This window comes from Phaseolus vulgaris, chromosome 9, assembly GCF_000499845.2.
Source record: "Phaseolus vulgaris cultivar G19833 chromosome 9, P. vulgaris v2.0, whole genome shotgun sequence".
In the NCBI taxonomy this organism is placed as follows: domain Eukaryota; kingdom Viridiplantae; phylum Streptophyta; class Magnoliopsida; order Fabales; family Fabaceae; genus Phaseolus; species Phaseolus vulgaris.
The window spans coordinates 4,627,811-4,648,210 of NC_023751.2; positions in this window are offsets into that span (position 1 = coordinate 4,627,811).

A 20,400-nucleotide genomic window follows, 5' to 3' on the forward strand; every position below is an offset into this window, starting at 1 on the left:
GAGCTACGGCGTCGGGCGGTAGAACATATTGCTTCCGAAGGGGAGGTGTGCGTGAAGCGCACCAGCGTCGTACCCTCACGCCCGAGGGGACCGGCGCGAGCTCAACCCGTCAGGGTCAATGAGACCACGACGGGAAGAAAGAAGCCAGATGCGAGGCGCCCCTACGAGGCCAAAAAGCCCCAGCCCCGGGGTCCAGCGGGAGGCGATCGCCCGGCCAGAGAAAGAGCGAGACCGGCGAGGTACAATTTTGTGGTAGAGCTGAAGGACCTGATCGTCGTGCCTAATATAGCCGAGAGGCTGAGGCGACCGGCGAAGACTGACAAGGTGTTAGGGCCTCGCAAAGACTCTTGGTGCGAGTTCCACGAGGCTTTCGGGCACCACATTGATAACTGCTTGTCGTTGGGTTACCAGCTAGATGAGCTGGTGAGAACTGGGTTTTTGAAGGATTATGTCGCAGAGCCCACGACGACCGCCACCTCGCCGCCGCCGGCGGAAGAACCAGCACACAAGATGCCTGTGCTTGGCGAGGTCCACACCATTGCTGGAGGTTTTTCCGGCGGGGGACCCACCGCCTCCCAGCGGAAGAAATACGCGAGGGGGGTCAATTCAATCGAAGAGAGACTCTCGGGGGAGCCATGGGAGTCGGATCTCGTGTTCACGAGAGGAGATCTCCAAGATGTGGTACCCCACGACAACGACCCCGTTGTCATCTCAGTCGTTACAGCCGGAAGGAAGGTGCACAGAGTGCTTGTCGACCAGGGAAGTTCGGCGGACGTCATGTTCTTGTCGACCTTTAATAAGTTACGGTTGTACCCCGACCTGTTGCGGCCCTACACGGGGTGCCTGTATGGGTTTGCGGATAACTAGGTGGAAGTCCGGGGTTACCTGGAGTTGAGGACTACGTTCACGGATGGAGAGGCCTCCCGTACCGAGAGCATCCGGTACCTGGTCGTGAACGCCAACTCCGCCTACAATATTTTGCTGGGCAGGCCGGCGTTAAACCGTTTGAACGCGGTGTCCTCCACACGCCATATGAAGATGAAGCTGCCGGACCTCAGTGGCAAGGTGATAGTCATCAGGTCAGACCAGGAGGAGGCAAGGAAATGCTATGAGAACAGCCTGAAAACGAAGAGAGGCGTGTTCATGGTATATGAACGACCGCCGATCGCGGACACGACGATGATTGAGGCGACGCCCGTTGGGTCGACACCTAAGGAGGCCATACCGGCGAGGGTGACGCCCGAAGCAGATGCACCAATGGAGGAAGGCCCTGATGACGCGGCGCCCGTGGAAGAGGCGGCGCCCGTCGAGGATGATAGCAGGGAACAGCCAGCGGCTAACGCCGTAGAAAGGGAGATTGGCGACAAGACATTCAAGTTAGGAAGTTTGCTGAGCCCAGAAGAACAGGAAGGGGTGGCAGAAGTGATTTCGCGCCACCTAGATGCTTTCACATGGTCCGCCTCAGATATGCCCGGCATCGACCCCGATTTCCTGTGTCACCACCTCAGCATGGACGCCACGGTCCGCCCCGTGCGCCAGAGAAGGAGAAAGTTCAATGAGGAGTGACAGCAGGTGGTGAAGGACGAAACGCAGAAGCTGTTGAATGCTGGCCACGTCAGGGAGATTCAATACCCTGAGTGGCTTGCCAACGTCGTCTTGGTGAAAAAGGCGAATGGAAAATGGAGGATGTGCGTGGACTTCACGGACCTGAATAAGGCGTGCCCAAAGGACTCGTACCCGCTGCCCAGCATCGACGCCTTGGTAGACAGTGCGTCCGGCAGCAAGGTGCTGAGTTTCCTGGACGCCTTCTCAGGGTACAACCAGATCAAGATGCACCCAAGAGATGAGAACAAAACTACATTCATGACTGAGACTTGCAGTTACTGCTACAAGGTGATGCCTTTTGGGCTGAAAAACGCGGGCGCCACGTACCAGAGGTTAATGGACAAGGTCCTGGCGCCCATGCTCGGGAGGAATGTGTACGCTTATGTAGACGACATGGTGGTGGCGTCGCAGGATAGGGCGCAGCACATGGCAGATCTGGAGGAGTTGTTCGTCACAATATCCAAGTACCGCCTCAAGTTAAACCCTGAGAAGTGTGTTTTCGGGGTAGAGGCCGGTAAGTTCTTGGGTTTTATGCTCACAGAAAGGGGGATAGAGGCGAACCCCGACAAATGCGCGGCGATTATCGCCATGCGAAGCCATACGCGGTGCTCAGAGACGGAGGTGCACAGTTTTGGTGTTTCTTGCTGGCTGACTTGAGCGTCGGAGTGCAAACGGCCGCTAGGGCGCCTCTTTGTCCTCTTTTTTGCAGGAATCCACAGGTAACCAGTGGGAAGGAGTCCCTAGCTGACGATTGAGGTCGCGCACAAAGACGTCCCAGTCAACCGGAACTTTCGGGGTAGAGGCCGGTAAGTTCTTGGGTTTTATGCTCACAGAAAGGGGGATAGAGGCGAACCCCGACAAATGCACGGCGATTATCGCCATGCGAAGCCCGACGTCGGTAAAGGAGGTGCAACAGCTGACAGGGGGATGGCGGCGCTCTCGAGGTTTGTTTCCGCCAGGGGAGAGAAGGGGCATCCATATTTCCAGTGCCTCAAGAGAAACAGTCGCTTTGCATGGACTGATGAATGCGAAGCGGCTTTCATTAAGCTAAAGGAGTACCTGGCGACACCACCGGTCCTCTGCAAACCAAGAGACTCTCAAAGCTCCGCGTAGATTTGTGGAAGATAACAGGGTGGATGTCCTCCAGATTTATACAACAAAGGGAAGGTCGAGGAGTCATTGCTCTTTGACCCAAGATACGCAGAGGGTGCCCCGCATCAGCACGTACGCGGATGTGCCCGAGGGAGAGCAGATGCGGGTATGCGTTTTGACCGAGGGAGACACCTGGATGACGCCCTACAAGCGATACCTGGCGGATGGGGCTCTCCCAGTAGAGCCTGAAGAGGGTAAAAAGGTCAAAAGAAATGCCGCAAGGTATACCCTGGTGGATGGGGTGTTCTTCAGGCATGGTTTCACTCACCCTATCCTAACGTGCGTAAGTGGCGACGAGTGCACCAGGATAATGGCGGAGCTACACGAAGGCATCTGCGGGAGCCACGTAGGGGGAAGGTCCCTAGCCTCCAAGGTAATACGCGCAGGTTTCTTCTGGCCAACAGTAAAAGAGGAATGCGCACGACACGCCCAGCGGTGCAGGCAATGCCAAAAGCACGCCGACTGGCACAAGGTGCCGCAAGGTGTGTGCCGCTTTGGCGTACCTAGGCGTTTGATATCCGATAACGGGACCCAGTTTGCCAGTCAGCAGTTGAGAAATTTGTGCGCTGAGGTAGGAATCAAACAAGTGTTCGCATCGGTTGAACACCCCCAGACCAACGGACAAGTGGAGTCAGCAAACAGAGTTCTGTTGAGGGGGTTAAAAAGAAGGTTAGAGAAAGCCAAAGGGGCGTGGGCGGAAGAGGTACCAAGGATCGTATGGGCATACCACACCACGCCCCAATCCTCTACTATGGAGACGCCTTTCAGTTTGGTGTACGGGTCGGACGCGATGATTCCGGTAGAAATACATGAAAGCTCACCACGTTTTCAAAACTTTGTGGCGGAGGAATCCAATGAAGAAAGGCGGGTAAACTTGGATCTACTAGACGAGGCCAGGGAAGAAGCCAGAATAAAAGCTGAAGCGATGAAGAGAAGAGTATAGCGGCAATATAGCTCTAAGGTAAAGCCGCGACAGTTTCAAATCGGCGACCTAGTGATGAGGAAAGCTCACCCGTACGAGCTGGAGAATAAGCTATCTCCCAAGTGGACCGGACCCTTCAGAGTTACTGAGGCTAAGGGCAACGGTTCGTACAGCCTGGAGACCTTGGATGGAGGTCCTATCCCGCGCAGCTGGAATGCAGCAAACTTAAAATTTTATTTCAGTTGACTTATGTAAGCAGTTATGTAACAATTTAGTTGAAGGGGACGCTCTTTTTCCCTCTCGGGGGTTTTTTAATGAGGTCACCCAAATAAAAGGTAAAACCAGTTTGAGAAAAAGAAGTGCCTTGGTTTTCAGCCTTTATCTTTCTCCGTTTGAAGTAATGTGATGTGTCGCCAAGAAAGAAGGCGTCGCCTAGGTCAAGGCGTCGCCAGGAAAGAAGGCGTCGCCTAGGTGAAGGCGTCGCCTGGATGAAGGCAGGCGCCGTTGAGGAACATGACGAAGGAAAAGCGCACAATATGCGAAACGTATGCAGAGTAAAGCGACGTTGCAAAAAATCAAGTATGATATAGAAAAATTGATGTTACAAGCAATGTCCGATACAAGGGGAGTAGCGCAGATAGGGCAAATATTACAACTCATGCAAATCACAAAAGAGCCACTTTTCAGTGGCCATCGGAGTCAGCACTGGAGGAAGAAGAAGCCCTGATCCCAGCCCGCAGAGCTCGAGTAAGTCGTGTCCTCCTCTCTTGGTTTATTTTCGAACCTGCACCAAGGGAGATAAATGTGTCAGAGACACCATGAAGCAAGACATGCACAGTTAGAAAGCAATAAAGGCCGAAGTTTCTAGGGCAGTGATTCTTACATATGTACTTTTCGAGAGTTCCAGCGTTGAACTCCAAGCTGATCAAAGTGGCAGAGTCAAAACCTCCCGCCTCAGCAAGAATCCGGCAAGCTATTTGATCACTTGGAGCCAGCTTCTTGAAGGGTTTGGTTTTGAGGGCCCTCGCCTCTCTCACCCAGTACAGCGGACACCCATCCAGAGCGTCGGGAACAAGGTCAGTGCAGCAGATCTTGAAGAACCGGCCTTTCCACCCGGTGAATGAGTTTTGGAATGGTGTGAGGAGAACTCTCCCGGGAACGTTACTGAGAGTTACCCAGAGGTTGTGCCTCTGCCTCTTCACCTCAAAGAAGTGAAGAAAGAGGTCAACTGAGGGCGCACAACCCAGAAACCCGAAGAGGATGTCGAAGGCTTTGACAAAGGCCCAGCTGTTGGGGTATAACTGGGCCGGAGCGACATTGATCTCCGTCAGCAGTTCCTTCTCGAACCAGGAGAAGGGTAGGCACACTCCGATGGTCTTGAAAACCACCTGGTAAAGGTAAAAGAAGGGGACCCCTTCGTTGGCCCGTTCGGCTCCGCATACTGGCTCCCCTAGAGTGCAAGGGAGCACAGCAATGTCGTCGTCATGCCTCCTCGCGAAGGCCCGGTGATCATAGGAACATGAATCCCCCTTGTGTTCCCTTATGGCCCTGGTAGCGAGTAAGCATGAACATTCATCAAGAAGTTCACTCGAAGCCCAAGGGTACAGGTCCTTGGGACTGACCCTGGGGAGGCAGCATGAGAGGACATTCTTTAACAAGATCCGGGACTGTCAAAGGCGTATGGCCCGCCGGAAATGCAAGAGTCGAGCGATGGGAGCAAATGCTGGAGGAACCCTTCGTGAGAGAAGAAAGGGTGCAAGAAGAAATGGTGCAAGAAGAGAGAGTGTAAGTAGGTTACGAAGAGTGCAGAAATGATGAGAACAGTTTCAGAGTTTGAAGAGTTAAATAAAGCGGTTAGAGCGCCAAACGACGCGAATGGATGCACCGCACGATCGAGCCACGTGGCAGCAGATGGAAGGGTGGCCCTGGCATCCCTGGTTAAACTCAGAACACGTCGTATCGGCGGAATGCCCAGTGGTACGATGCGCCGTCGAAAGCGGATCAGGGGCACAGTAGGAGTCATGATCAAATCGAATGACTGGACGTCCCATCAGCCATACAAGAAGCGCCACGTGGACCAAGTCGAATGACTGAACGTCCCATCAGCCATACAAGAAGCGCCACGTGGACCAAGTCGAATGAATGAACGTCCCATCAGCCATACAAGAAACGCCACGTGGAAGGCACGGGAAGGACCTTGAGCTCTTCGCTGTCCCCAGGCGTCGACCAAGGCCAAGGTCAAAGTCAATGTCAAGGTAAGGACGACGCCCAAGGCGATACTAGCATGAGACGCCCGAGGCGTCGCCTGGAAAGACATAAAGGACGACGCCAGCGTGAGACGTCGCGGGCGTCGCCCACCAAAATATCCGCGAGGTTGCCTCCCCGATACCCACAGGTAGGAAAGACTGTGGAGGGAGACGAAGTTGAAGAGGGCGAAGTTAGTTACTGGCGCCGCCTCCCCGATACCCACAGGTAGGAAAGACTGTGGAGGGAGACGGCACCACCAAAACGCCAGCGAATCACTGGCAGGGCATTCCCCGATACCTATGGGAAGGAAAGACCATGGAGGGAACGACCCCCCCCCCCCAAAGCACTCGGCATTTCAGACACCCGAGGACGATACGGCGCTGCTGTGGCAGGCCTCTCCTTAGGCGTGGGCGTCGGGCGTTAAGGATCAAGGGAAGGACCGTTTGGGTGTTAGAGACACCCCGTGGACGATACGGCTCCATTAGGTGAGCCTCTCCAAGGGCGTGGGCATTGGCGCGTGACCTTTCCTGGGCATACAAGGCCGCCCAACGAAGTGAAAGAAGCGAGTATAATGCAAGCAAAACAACCAAGGCACAAGAAGGCAAAGGATGAGAATAAAATCACACCGACAGAATTCTATGTCGCGAGGACACGAAAGAAATCATAACAAAATCCCAGAGTTGTAGCGAGCGTGCAGACAGTTCAAAGAATTACAAGTTTAACAGAGAAAGTCAGAAACGAAGGTAAAAGGAGTAAAAGCTTGAAAGGTAAAGGTGGCGGGTGAGAAACAGCGATTCAGTCATCCAAGTCCATAGGCACGACTTTCCCGTCGACGACATGGTGCGTGGGGTCGCAGTTTGAAATGTTGATGTCAGGGTTCTCGCAGGACGCCTGAGTCAGAGCCTCTTGGAAGCCCTCTTCAAACGCGCCCGCCATCTCCCCAGTCAATTCTTGGACCTCCCCCTCTAGTTCCGCAACCCTAGAGTCCTTGGATGTCAATTGCTTCTCCAGAAATTCCTTCTCCACGCGGAGCTTGTTAGCCTCGGCTTGGAGAAGGCTCAAGGCTTCAACCTTCGCGGCCAAGGCGTCCTCTCTCTCACCTAGCTTCTGCCTCCAAGCAGCATCCAGCTCTTCAAGTTTTCTTCGCTGCACTTCGGAGGCAAGAGCCACCTCTTGGAGGCCAATGTTTTGAATTTGGTAGGAGGTGAGCTGGGCTAGTTGATCGGCATGCACCTGTTCCAGTTCTCGCGCGTACGCCTCAGCTCCCTCCCTACCCTCTTGGGCCAGTTTTAGCAAAGATTGGGAAGCTTCCTCCTTGAGCCCCCAGTTTTGTTTCTCCTCCTTCAACGCCCCCACCTCTTGACTAAGCTTGCGGAGAGCCTCCCTCCCTTTGATAGCGTTCCGAGCCTGGGTGCGCCACTTGAGGGCCACCGCCAGAAATGCCCCCATGTAATAAGGCATGCCTCCCCCCTTTTGAGGATCAGTTGGCGACATTCCTTCGGTGAAACCCTGCGTCAACTCCCTATGGACGGAGCGAGGAATCCGGGGTTTGCGGGAAGTCGAAGCAGGGACTGGTGCAGGAGGGGCGGAGCCCGAGGCCTCAGCTGCATCACGATGCAACGGCGAGAGCGCGGGAACCGAGTCAATCCTTTCTTCTTGTTCCTCGTGGGCTGGTGGAGGTGGAGGTGATGTAGCACTAGGAGGATCGTCCCTGAGAGAACTCCCATCACCGGGAGACGCGGCTTATGAGGCAGGAAGGCCCGTAGCCCTCCTCTTATGGGAAACCAGGGCAGTGCCCGAGTCTTCGCTGTCAGAGTTTACTATCAGCACCCTTTTCCCTTTGTTGGGGCGTGCTGGGGCAGGGGTCGACGCCATGGCTAATGGAACCGCGGCAATGGGAGGAGGAGAAGCAGACGGTGGAGGAATCGGCTGGGAAGCGACGGTGGGCATGTCAGAGGTGACGGCGTCCCCACCCTCTTTGGCAGATTTTGCCTTCTTCAAAAATTTGGCAAGAGCAAGCCGCCTCGAGGAAGTCATCACTGAACCTGCAGCAGCGAGGAATAGTAGAGTAAAGGTTAATTCAGATAAAGCAGAAGGGGAATTCTATGGCCAGACACACGCAGATAACCACAACAGCTAATGCAGTATAAACAATCAAGGGCATATACCAAAGTAGGTAGAGAGCCCATGGGCGTTGAATTCGTTCGCAATGAGTTTGGCGGTATCAAAGACTACCCCCAGTCCCGCCAAGGCTTTGCACACGTCCCGATCGGAGGGGGTAAGCTCATCCAAAGCCAGGGCCTTCATGGTTATGGGCTTATCCGTCCAGTATAGGGGAAAGCCCTCTAGGACGGTAGGATCGCGCTTGGTCGCACGTACTTTGAAGAACTTCCCTTTCCATCCTTTGAACGAATTTTGGAAGAGCGTAAGGATGATGCGCCCGGCGATGCTAGAAAAGCTCATCCATAGGCTCTTCCCCTGTTTCTTTACCTCGAAAAAGTGAAGAAAAACGTCTACGGAAGAGGGGACACCTAGATATCCGCAGAGAATCTGAAACCCCCTCACGAAAGCCCAACTGTTGGGGTGGAGCTGGGCTGGGGCGGTGTTTATCTCTGTAAGCAGTTCCTTCTCGAAGGAAGTAAGAGGCAGACGCAGACCCACTCTCTTGAGTACCATTTGATAAAGGAAGAAGAAGGGACTTCCCCCAGTGTCTCTTGAGTCCACACAAACGGGTATCCCAGGTCTCACCCGGCATACCAGGACGTGGGAGTCGTGATTTTTATGGAAGGCGTTGAAATTATAAAGCGCAGGGTCCCCCCTGTGGGCCTCAACATCCTCAACAGAGTTTAGGGTGGAGCATTCGTCGAGGAGATCGTCGGGGGCCCAGTCGTATTCACCTTTATAGTAAGACTTAGGAAGCGGGGGAGGCGCGGCGGTCTTAGTTTTCGCCATTGATGCCAAAGCTGAAGATCAAAAGAGAAAGAAAGGGTTCAGAGAAAAAGGGTTGGGAGAAGAAAAGGGGAAAAAATGGAAGAATCCTAGGAGAACCCTACCCACACGAGAGAAAAGAGGAACGAGAGGCACGAAGAAGCATACAAACGATATCCAAGGAAATGCAGTAACATGGACAGTCCCAGGCAGTTCATGCGGTAAAGGGAATCATCAAGGAGAGTGATGTGAATGTAACTACAAGAACACATGATTCTTGACATTCTTAGGAACAACTTGAGCTGGATTTGAAAGGCACTTTACTTTAGAATTGGATCAATGTTCTAAATTCAAGAACTCACCAAAACTAAGCACCAACCAAGACTCATATGGAAGTCCATGTATTGTCAAATTGAATCAAAACAAAAGGAAAGAAGAACAAGAATTAAAACTGGACAGAATTTAAAAGCTAGCTACTGAACCAAAACAGAATTAAGAACACAATGCTGGAAACACAAAATTAAACGGTAGAAAAAGGAGTAAACTCTAGGAATCAAAACTACCGAATGGAAAATTGAAGAAAAGGGAAGAAGAACACTTATAGAAGAAGATGCTTGCTGGATTTTGAGAATTGGAAGAAGCCATTCACGCCACTTGGAACCTTGAACCAAGATAAGTGATGGAGTGCCACCACTTGAAGCTCACCATAGCTCACAAGATAAGGCAAAGAAGAGGAAGACTCAAAACTCACAAATTCTCTCCCAAATTGAGTATAGTCTCTCTACTATAAAATTCCAATCTGAATTGTACAAGCTAAGCACCTTTATTTATAGCCTAGAGGTGCTGAAAATGCAAGCTAAATGGCACACAAATGCAATGAAATTCGGTTTGGCACCCCCTAGGCTCCTATCTACACTCCCCACTAGACTCCCTTACTACTTACACCTTTTTATTACATTCACACCCCTATTCTATAAAAGAAATAAGAAGAGCCATTTTATTATACTCTTGTCCCAAAGCTCTTGCCATGCTCCTAGTAATTCGTTGGGCTTGGGCCCCTTGTTGGGCTTGGACCCCTTGATGGGCTTGGGCCCCTTGTTGGGCTTGGTCTTCATGGCCTAGAGCATCCTCTACTTGGTTTCCATCATGCTCCCCGGGTTGGAGAGAATTCGTCCACGAATTTGGGAAACCTGCAACAAAAGGAGTGAGATCAGTAACATTGAAAGAATTACTACCAAGATAAGTAGAGGGCATATCTAACTCATAGGCATTATCATTAATCCTCTTGATGACTTGGAAAGGGCCATCACCACGAGGCATAAGTTTGGACTTCCTTAGAGAAGGAAATCTATCCTTTCTCAAATGAAGCCAAACCCAATCACCGAGCTCAAAGATTAATGCCTTTCTCCTTTGGTTGGCAGTGTCAGCATACTTACCAACTTTCTTCTCAATTTGTAACTTGATGCGGTTATGCAAATCTTTAACAAAAGATGCCTTTTCAAAACCGTCTTTGCATAGAACCTCATCAAGGACAGGAATGGGAAGAAGATCTAGAGGTGTGAGGGGATTAAACCCATAAACAACCTCAAAAGGAGAATGGTTAGTGGTGGAATTCACTACTCTATTATAGGCAAATTCAACATGAGGTAGTAAATCCTCCCAAGCCCTTGGATTCCCGGAAATAAAGCATCTTAATAATTGACCCAAAGTTCTATTAACCACTTCGGTTTGACCATCAGTTTGGGGGTGGCAGGTAGTAGAAAACAGAAGTTTGGTGCCAAGTTTCCCCCATAAGGTCCGCCAAAAGTGACTTAAGAACTTAGAATCCCTATCAGATACTATACTTCTAGGAAGTCCATGCAAACGAACAACTTCCTTGAAGAAAAGATTTGCAATATGGCATGCATCATCCACTTTGTGGCATGGAATAAAATGAGCCATTTTAGAAAAACGGTCCACTACCACAAAGATGGAATCCTTACCCTTCGATGTCTTGGGTAGTCCTAAGATAAAATCCATAGAAATATCAACCCAAGGCATTGTAGGGATAGGAAGAGGGGTATATAAACCATGGGGTTGGACCTTAGATTTAGCCTTCCTACATGCTATACATCTATCACAGAAGGTATGTACGGATTTGCGCATGTGAGGCCAAAAGAAATGTTCATGCAATGTTTCTAAGGTCTTAGCTACCCCAAAATGTCCCATAAGCCCACCCTCATGAGCCTCTCTAACAAGAGATTGTCTAATAGATCCTTGGGGAACACAAAGTCTTTTTCCTTTGAAAAGAAAACCATTATGTAAGAAAAAGTCTTTATGACCTCCCTTGGAACACTCTTGATAGATTAGAGAGAAATCTAAGTCATCATGATAAAGTTCCTTTATGTGATCAAAACCTAAATATTGAACATTTAAAACATTTAACAAGGTATATCTTCGTGAAAGAGCATCGGCCACTACATTAATTTTACCTTGTTTATGTTTGATCACATAAGGAAATTGCTCAATAAACTCCACCCACTTAGCATGTCTCTTATTAAGCTTGCTTTGGCTTTTCAAATATTTAAGGGACTCATGATCACTATGAATCACAAATTCCTTTGGAAAAAGATAATGTTGCCAATTTTGCAAAGCTCTAACAAGAGCATAAAGTTCTTTATCATAAGTGGAGTAATTGAGATGACTCCCTTTGAGTTTCTCACTAAAATAAGCGATGGGGTGTCCTTCTTGAAGGAGGACGGCCCCAATGCCTATATTAGAGGCATCACACTCTATTTCAAATGTCTTAGCAAAGTTAGGAAGGGCTAGAATGGGGGCTTTAGTTAATTTATCCTTCAAAGTTTGAAAAGCGTTTTCTTGCTCTTGTCCCCACTTAAAAACCACATCCTTCTTTACTATGGCATTTAAAGGTGCGGCAATTGTACTAAAGTCTTTCACAAACCGCCTATAAAAACTAGCAAGGCCATGAAAGCTTCGTACTTCGTTGACATTGGTGGGTGTAGGCCAATGTTGAATTGCTGCAACTTTTGTTTGATCTACATGCACCCCTTTATGACTAACCACAAACCCTAGGAAGTCTATATGATCTAATGCAAAGAAACATTTAGCATGGTTAGCATACAACTTCTCCTTCCTAAGGGTTTCTAGAACTTGTCTAACATGTGACTCATGATCTTCTAAGGACAAGCTATATATAAGAATATCATCAAAGTAAACCACAACAAACTTGCCAATGAATGCTCTTAAAACATGATGCATGAGTCGCATGAAGGTACTAGGAGCATTAGTCAAGCCAAAAGGCATGACCAACCACTCATATAAACCAAATTTGGTCTTAAAAGCGGTTTTCCATTCATCACCATGTTTAATTCGAATTTGATTGTAACCACTCTTAAGATCAATTTTGGAAAATATTTTAGACCCATGTAATTCATCCAACAAGTCATCTAACCTAGGAATGGGATGCCTATATTTGATGGTGATGTTATTTATAGCGCGACAATCCGTACACATCCTCCATGTCCCATCCTTTTTAGGGACAAGTATGACAGGCATAGCACATGGGCTCATGCTATCTTGTACCCACCCCTTAGCTAATAAATCCTCAACTTGTCTTTGAATTTCTTTGGTCTCTTGGGGATTGGTCCTATATGCAGGGCGATTTGGTAAAGAAACCCCGGGCATGAAGTCTATTTGGTGTTCAATCCCTCTTAGAGGTGGTAAGCCTTTAGGAGGATCTTGAAACACATCTTCATATTCCTTTACCAAATGGTCCAAACATGTGGGACTATCCTTAGCCGACTCATATTCAATAGGTCTAGGAATAGCTAAAAAAATAGGCTTGTGAGTAACTATTACCTTTTGAACTTGTTGGGAAGATATGAGAAGGCTTCTCTTGGAATTTTTAATTTCTTTTTCTTTCTCTCTCTTTTCTCTCATTTTGACTTGGTCCTCATGTACCTCCTTTGGAGAGAGAGACTTGAGAATGACTTTGTGTCCATGGAAGTTAAAAGAAATTTTGTTGGTAAAGCCATCATGAAAAAATTTTCTATCAAATTGCCATGGCCTACCTAAAAGGATATGAGTAGCTTCCATTGGAACAACATCACACAAGACCTCATCTTTATATTTGCCAATGGAAAATGTAATGAGGACTTGTTTGTTCACCACTATCTCACCCACCTCACTCAACCATTGTAACTTGTAGGGCTTGGCATGAGAGATGGTAGGCAATCCAAGTTTGTCTACCACTCTTGTGCTTGCCACATTTGCACAACTCCCCCCATCCACAATCAAAGAGCAAACTCTATCATTAATAAGACACCTTGAATGAAAAATATTTTCTCTTTGAGTTTCATCAAAAGGTTTTAACACTTGTCCAAGCATGCGCCTTATTACTAATAGGTCACCCTCATGTGGGCTTTCACTTTCACTCTCACTTGGGGATCTAGAAGGTGAGGAATGTCTAGAAGATTCGGACCCATGCTCACTACTATCTACCCCATCATGCATATACATAGTTCGTTTAGTAGGGCAATTAGAAGCAATATGTCCATAGCTTAAACATTTAAAACACTTCTTACTAGACGATTTTTGTGGTGATTTAGGCCTAGCATTGGAAGTGGAAGGCTTAGACTCTCTAGGTTTGAAAGTAGAGTCCTTAGAAGGGATGTTTGAAAAAGAGTTTTTATTTTTCCAAGAAGAGTGGTAGTAGTTATCTTTAGAAGAATTTTTGAAAGCATTTTTCCTTGCAAGTTGATTTTCAATTTTGCTAGCAAGGTGCACCACATTTTCCAAAGAAGAATATTCTTGTAACTCTACCACGTCTTGAATATCCCTTCGAAGTCCACTCACAAACCTAGCTATCTTAGCCTCCTCACTCTCATCCATATTAACTCGAATTAAAAGCGTGTCTAGTTGTTTAAAGTAATCATCCACACTTAGCGCGCCTTGATGAAACCGTTGGAGTTTCGGGGGTTGAGGGGCGTGGAGAGCGGAAGCACGAAAGAGCAGGGGTCGCGAGAGAAGGGATTCAAAGAAGATGAACAGTGAGGAAAGGCAGAGAAAGTGGATGTAACAGTGGTTCCAAGTGCGGGGTTTGGGTAACTTAAACATTACAAGGAGCGCGAGGGACAACAAATGGTGACCGTGCGATGATGCCACGTGTGGCAGGATTAAGCGCTCAAGGGGAGCGCAAGAGGTTCTTAAGGATGACCGTGCGATGAACCACGTGGCACGCGATTAAGCGTGACCCCAGAAAGCGTTGCTTTCCCCGTTCAGAGGATGTCCAATCAACCATTAAGAGCACCCTTATGATTCAGAGAGTGTCACGTCAATAATTCGAGAATTGTTGAGTCAGCAGGGAGCGACACGTCATCAGGGTGGCACGTGGACGGCGTGGGCGAGGCCTTAGTCTTTACGCTGAAGACAAGTCTTCGGCTTAAGACTGGGGGGCTTGTGTACCGTCCCGTACCCGGGCGTTGACTAAGTCAAGGTCAAAGTCAAAGTCAACACAAGGCGTGGCCTAGGTGAAGAGACGCTAAGTGCCAGCGTCGTCAAGAAGAGGCGTCGCCAAGGCAAGGCGTCGCCTAGGTGAAGGCGTCGCCCAACCAGGGCGTCGCCAGATCAAACATTACCAAAGCAAGGCAATCACAGTGTGGTTCCCCGATACCCATGGGTAGGAAAGACCATGGAGGGAGCGACGCCGTGGGAAGGCCTCAGGTCCCGATAACCCGGGGCAGCGATAAAGAGAAGGAAAGGGTGGCTTCAAGGCCATAGTGATAACACCAGTGTAGGGCAGCCTGACTCGTGAAGTACCCCTGCCGCCCCAGAGACGCCTTTGGGACAGATACGACTCAAGAGGAAGGTCACGCCCAGGGTAACCGGGTGCAGGGTACAAGAGGAAGGCAGATACGCTCTCAAAGTGAGTGACTAGATGATTGGGGGCATGAGTTGGCACCCAAAAAGTCACCCCTAGCGCAGTAGCACTCCCAAGCAGGAGGACTCACACGTAGAAATGTCCCCAGATGGGCAGAAACGCCCCCTGATGGGGTCACGGCGTCGTGAGGCCCTCCACGTGTACGACAGCCATGTCAGAATAGAAACACCCTTTAGTCAGGTGCTAGGTAATTAAAGTCATTCAATACAGTTTCCGTTTCGAGCATTCAGGTACTATAATGGCTCCCAAGCGTTTCAACGTCTTAAATGCGCTACGTTTTCTAATTAGATACGCTGATTGAGTGCGTTACATTTGTAATTAAAGGCGCTTTAAATGCTTGGGTAGTTTAAATAGCACTGAGAATGTTGGAAACGGGGTTCGAACTTTTGGCAAATTTACCAGAACTCTCTAGTTGCTTGCTCGTGCCTTAAGGTTACCTACAAGGGACTGGGGAAAGATCTTTGCCGAGGGAGAAAAACACACACCATACACAGTTCTTCTTACCACCTTCAGAGTGCCAAACGCGGTGCTCAGAGACGGAGGTGCACAGTTTTGGTGTTTCTTGTTGGCTAACTTGAGCGTCGGAGTGCAAACGGCCGCTAGGGCGCCTCTTTGTCCTCTTTTTTGCAGGAATCCACAGGTAACCAGTGGGAAGGAGTCCCTAGCTGACGGTTGAGGTCGCGCACGAAGACGTCCCAGTCAACCGGACGGAACAGTAGCTCTAATACCAATTGTTAGGATTGATGGCTAAAACAAGAGGGGGGTGAATTGTTTGTTTATAAAATATTTTCACTAATACTTTCTTAAGAATGAATCTTTAACAATCAATTCAAATAAGCAATTCAGAAAGTCAATCAAATAGTCAAACAGAAATTGATATCATAATTTCAATAGGTTAAAAGCACGATTTAACCGGTTGTTTATGACAGTGAAAATATCAAACAGTTATGGAGAATAGAGATAGAGAGATTTACACACAAGGTTTATATTGGTTCACTCAATCCCTGAGCTACATCCAGTCCTCAGTCAAACTACTGAGTATTCCACTATGTAACCAATCACAGATTACAAACACACACCACAAAGAGGTGACTTTGAATCCCACAAAGCCTATTCACCCTCTTTGCACACATCAAACACCTCAAGCCAGAATCACACTGACTTTACAGGATTTTACAAACAGTTTTATAGAGTGTAATTTGAACAATTACAAGAAACTAAGAAAGGGTAGAAAACACCTGGAATTACAGTACACTAGAAAACCTATTGATCAGTTCTTGAATCACAGCAAAGCCCAAAAGCAATCTTGCTAAACATGGAAAAACACATTTTCACAAACAGTTGATAATCTCTCTTTTTGATCTCAAATCAGAGTGTAAGACTTCTCTCTTTCATTCGTATTAAACATTTGAAAGAAGGCTATATTTATAACCTTTCAAAAACTACCGTTTAAGGCATATTTAAGCAACTGAAACAGTTAAAACAGGTTTTCAAAAAGCTGTTATGAAAACTCACATTTAATCGGTTGAAACTTCGATTTAACCGATTGAGTGGTTTCAAAAAACAGTTTCAAAACTCCTTTGCCAGCTAAGTGACAAACAACCGATTGTCTCGAAACTTTAATCGGTTGTTTTTTCCTTTGCATGGAAAAACACTTAGTTCTTTAAAACATATTGAAATAAGCTTTGTGTGAGAATCAAGGCTGATCTTACAAAGATTCTAAACCCCATACTAAACCCAAACCTAAAACACAACACAGCTTCAGGTTCCATGAGGATTTGATACATCAAAACTTCCCATCTTCAACAAAATTGACTGATATATTTTTTTCTATCAGAAAACATTGATTTTATAGAAAAAGTATGGGATTAAGAGACTTTTATATCAGCCTTAAGGTATGTCCTTTATTCACTGTTCCATTGAGATTCTTTGAAGTTCATGAAAAATAATCATCACCAGATCGTCATAGAAATCTAGACTCAAAAATTATAATTACACATGATCCTGATGTGAGTACTACTACCAACAAATCTAATGTGACATGTTTTCACCGTACAAAATAAATGGTCATCGTACAAAATATAATATAATTCTACTCACAATAAACCGAGAGAAAGAAATGATGATTCAACTCTTGTTTATTATAATCTTTAATTGATTAATAATGTAAACGATTTTACACTCTTAATGCATGAACATAAAGTAAAAAATTGAGTATAAAATTATTCTCAGCCAAAAGTAAAAAGTAATTTATTATAGATACAAGTTTTTAACTAGAGGCAAATGATATGTATGAGTAGTGTTAAGGAGGTGGCCATTGGGTTATCATTGGAAACTACTTCTATGATTATACTTATGATGGGACCCAAATATGCACTGAAAGAGATAGTTGTAATGAAAAATGTGTTATGGAACAAGTAGAGAGATCAAGGTTGGATTACATCTTATGCTATATTATTTTTATAATCACCTCATATCTAATAAAATATTAAATATTATTTTATTTTTTGTTGGGCCTATATGTAATATGTTTTGTTCATAGGTCCAGTTAGTTTTTTTCTTTCTCTGCACCCTATGTATATAAGGCAACAACTTTACTCTTTTATTTTAATAATATAACATATTTCAGCTTTTCTTTCAACGTTTCCTCTCATTTCTTATCTGTTCTTCTTTGTTTTTATTTGTTCTTCTCCGTTCTTATCTATTCTTCTTTGCTTCATTGCTTCCTGCAGAATCACCAAAGCTTTTTTTTCTTTTTTCTGTAATTGCCACTTATATCCTATAATATGGTATCATAACTCTTCTTTGTGAAGAGTTATGTTGCGGGCACTCTGATCCCTCCGTCATTCTTGATATTATGTTCTTCCACAAATCTTTTAATCATTTTCTTCTTCTTTTGACTAACTTTTTTTTCTTTTGCAGTTTTGAAGGTCTGGTTTCAATGGCTACGAAAAAACCTAATCAAAACGAAAACCTTAACCGTAATCAAAATAAAAATCCCGCTCAAAGTGACAATCTCACTCAAATTGAGAATCTTCAACAAAATTGACTGATATATTTTTTTCTATCAGAAAACATTGATTTTATAGAAAAAGTATGGGATTAAGAGACTTTCATATCAACCTTAAGGTATGTTCTTTATTCACTGTTCCATTGAGATTCTTTGAAGTTCATGACAAATAATCATCACCAGATCGTCATAAAATCTAGACTCACAAATTATAATTACACACGATCCTGATGTGAGTATTACTACCAATAAATCTAATGTGACATGTTCTCACCGGTCATCGTACAATATAAAATATAATTCTACTCACAATAAACCGGGAGAAAGATATGATGATTCAACTCTTGTTGATTATAATCTTTAATTGATTAATAATGTTAACGATTTTACACTCTTAATGCATGATCATCATAAAGTAAAAAATTGAGTATAAAATTATGCTCAACCAAAAGTAAAAAGTAATTTATTATAGATACAAGTTTTTTAACTAGAGGCAATTGATATGTATGAGTAGTGTTAAGAAAGTGGCCATTGGGTTATCATTGGAAACTACTTCTATGATTATACTTATGATGGGATCCAAATATGCACTGAAAGAGATAATTGTAATGAAAAATGTGTAATGCAACAAGTAGAGGGATCAAGGTTGGATTACATCTCATGCTATATTATTTTTATAATCACCTCATATCTGATAAAATATTAAATATTGTTTTATTTTATGTTGGACCTATATGTAATATGTTTTTGTTCATAAGTCCAGTTAGTTTTTTTCTTTCCCTGCACCCTATGTATATAAGGCAACTTTACTCTTTTATTTTAATAATATAACAGATTTCAGCTTTCTTTTCAACTTTTCTTCTCCTTTCTTATTTGTTCTTCTTTGTTTTTATTTGTTCTTCTCCATTCTTATCTATTCTTCTCTGCTTCATTGCTTCCTGAAAAATCACCAAAGCTTATTTTTCTCTTTTCTATAATTGCCACTGATATCCTGTAATATGGTATCATAGCTCTTCAAATGAAGAGCTATGTTACGCGCACTCTGATCCCTCCGTCATTTTTTATATTATGTTCTTCCACAAATCTTTTAATCCTTTTCTTCTTCTTTTGACTAACTTTTTTTTCTTTTGCAGTTTTGAAGGTCTGGTTTCAATGGCTACGAAAAAATCCAATCAAAACGAAAACCTTAACCGTAATCAGAAATCTCGCTCAGAACTTCTTGTACTTGCACCCGAGTGAAAACCCTGTGACTCCTATCGTATCTCCACTTCTTGATTCAACAAATTACCACTCTTGGAGCCACTCAGTTATCACTGCGTTAAGTGCAAAGAACAAGTTAGAATTTATCAAAGGTGTGATATCTCAACCCTCTGAATCGGATCTCACCTTCACATCTTAGATACGTTGCAATAACATGGTGGCGTCTTGGCTCGTGCATTCGGTTTTTGTCCCCATAGTTTAAAGCATCATATGGATGGAAAAGGCTTTGGATGTCTAGAATGATCTTAAAGCTTGCTTCTCACAAAGTGACCTATCTCGTATTTTTTGACCTTCAAATGGAGGCATCTTCCATTAATCAAGGTGATCTTTCTGTTTCTGATTATTTCACCAAACTTATGGTCATCTGGGATGAGTTAGATAATTTTAGACCTGATCATGTTTGCACCTGTAATGGTTCTTTTGTTATTGCCCAAAGAAAAAGAGAGGATCAGGCTATGCAATATTTGTGCGGCCTCCTCAATGATTAGTACACTAACATAAAGGCCCATGTCCTTCTCATGGAGCTTGTTCCTGCTATTACTAAGATTTTTTTCTCTAGTTGTTCAACAAGAACGACAATTTAACAGTAGTGTTTTAGATTCTCATGTCAAGAACAATAATTTTGTTATTCATACCAATGTCAATTTTGTTACTTGTTCTTTTTGTGGTAAGCTGGGTCACAATGAAACTGTATGTTTCAAGAAAAATGACTATCCTAACCAAGATGGAAAAGGGTCAAGATCTAGCAACAATAATAAAAAGGTTTGTACTTACTGTAACAAGAATGGGCACATTGTGGATGTCTGCTATATGAAGCATGGATACCCTTGGGTATAGATTTCAAAATAGTAATTTTTCTCATGCCAATATTGTTGCTCAAGAAGACACTCTTGGTGGCCAAGATCAGAATAAAAATGCTGGTACTGGTGACTTTAGTATTACCCAAAGTCAGTTTCAAATCCTTTCAGATTTTTTGAAGAATGTAAGTGTCTCAAACAGTCAAGCACAAGTGAACCGGGTTGGTTCCATTTCTGCTGATCCTCAAGATCAAAATTTTGTTGTAACAAGTAATCTTAATAGATTTCAAAATTTTATCTTCAATAAGCATGCTTGGATTTTAGATTTTGGTGCAACATATCTTGTTTGTTTTGACATAACTAATTTTACATCATATAATCCTATTAAACCTATTATTATTAAACTTCCTAACGAAAATTTTGTCATTGCCTCCTATTCTGGTACAGTCTTTTTCAACAATAAATTTGTTCTGAAAAATGTCTTATATGTGTCAAATTTTTCCTTTAATTTGATTTCTATATCTCGATTGACTACATCACT